Below are 2146 nucleotides of genomic sequence, written 5' to 3' on the forward strand. Positions count from 1 at the left end.
AAAAAAAAAGCAAGTGTTGGCAAGGATGTGGAGGAATTGGAACCCTTGCATACTGTTGGTGGGAATATAAAATGGTACAACACCCATAGAAAACAGTATGATGTTTCCTCAAAAAATTAAAAATAGAATTACCATACGGCCTAGCAATCCCACTTCTAGATATATATCCAAAATAATTAAGATGTATGTACATCTGTGTGCATAGCAATAAATTTGCAATAATCAAAAGGTGGAGGCAACCCATGTCCATCAATGGGTGACTAGGTAAACAAAACATAGTATGTATATACAAAGGAATATGATCCAGCCTTAAAAAAAAAAAAGAGGAAATTCTGACACGTGCTACATGAATGAACCTTGATGGCATTATGATAAATGAAATAAGCCAATCACAAAAGAACAAATATAATATGATTCCACTTATTTGAGGTACTTAAAATGGTCATATTCATAGAGACAGAAAGTAGAATGGCGGTTGCTAAGGGCTGGAGGACAGGAGGAATGGGGAGTTATAGTTTAATAGGTACAGTTTCAATTTTACAAGATGAAAGAGTTTGGTGGATAATAGTGTAGTGGTAGCACAGCAATGTGAATGAATATACTTAACGTCACTGAGCTGTACACTAAAAATGGTTAAGATGGTAAATTTTATATTAGGTGTATTTTACTACAATTTTTTCTTTAAAAAAAACCTAGCCCTTGTACTCAAACTGACATTCCAAAATCATGAACTTGCTGCCTTCTATTTCGAGCTCTCTGCCATTCCCACTCACCTTCTGTACACACCACCCCGTTTTCCGCCGTTCCTCCTTCCTGCCAGCCCACTTGGACTCATCCTTGCACTTTGTATACACACACTCTCATTGCCCAGTCCCAGGAGACAGGACTTAAGTACAAGTGCTCCTAGGCTCCCATCATTACAGTATCTTCTCATAATCCCCCACCCCTAAGTATGGATCATCAAAACCCTTCACCAAGAAAACCTGGAAAAGTTTCAGCCCTTCCACCAACCCTCATGGTTGAGAGTGATAGGTAAGTGGAGAGGGTCTTACATTTGCCTCTCTCCCACACAGGCGCTGGCATAACATAAAAGAACCCCAGCATTGGTTAAAGTCCTTAGTTTGGAATTTTAGGCATTATTATTATTATTATTTATTTTTTTTTTGCATCTCTCCAGCCTCCTTTTTTTTTTTTTTTTTTTGCATCTCTCCAGCCTCCTGTCTTCTGACCAAAGTATTCATTTCCCTTTTTTCTCATCTTGCATCCCCCTTCAGAGTTTATACTCATTACCTCAGCTTCCCTGCTATTTCAATCCAAATGTCCCCTCCATCTGTGCTGCCTAAAGTTTAATCCTAGGGGGTATCACTTCCAGCAAGCCCTTTTGGACAAATATGACATGACTAGAAGTCACACAGTGCAAACCTGTGAGGTAGGGGTTCATGTTACCAATTTCAATATTTCCTTAACTTTAAAGAATACTTAGATTAAGTGGCCAAGTTAAAAGTTTTGGTTGTATGAAGAGAGGCTTTATACTTTCTGTTTCACCTTTTTCAATTAAAGAGTTCATTATTTTGTTAGTTACTTATCTCCACACACTCTATTCTGGAATTAACCACCTAGCTTAATTTCCATACATCCCTTTCTGGATACAGACTAGCAACATCACTATCACCAGGGGAGGTTGTTAGAAAAATCAGAATCTCACATCTCACCCCAGACCTATCAAAGCAGGATCTGCATTTTAACCAGATTCCCCTATAATTCATATGCACATTAAAACTAGAACTGTTCTAGAAAGTTTCTAACTGCTCCCATTGGGACAATGAATCTCTACCTGGGTTGTTTATTAGACACACCTGGGAAGCTCTTAAAGCGTACCAATGCCTGGATCATACCACGAGATTCTGAAATCATCCATCCACAGGGACCCTGGGCATTGGTATGTGTTTTTTATTTTTTTGGAGATTTTGATGTTTAGCCAGGGCTGAGAATCACTGATTAGAGTGTGACTTAAAGGAAAATAACACAAAGAAGTCTATGAATTTCAAACTGGTTTAGAGTTGCAAAAAGCAGATTGTTAAATTTGAATAGGTTTCTTAACCTAAATATGTGTATTAATTTGGAACTACAGATTGAATATAATAAG

This window comes from Pteropus vampyrus, unplaced genomic scaffold (genome assembly GCF_000151845.1).
Source record: "Pteropus vampyrus isolate Shadow unplaced genomic scaffold, Pvam_2.0 Scaffold2, whole genome shotgun sequence".
Classification (NCBI taxonomy): domain Eukaryota; kingdom Metazoa; phylum Chordata; class Mammalia; order Chiroptera; family Pteropodidae; genus Pteropus; species Pteropus vampyrus.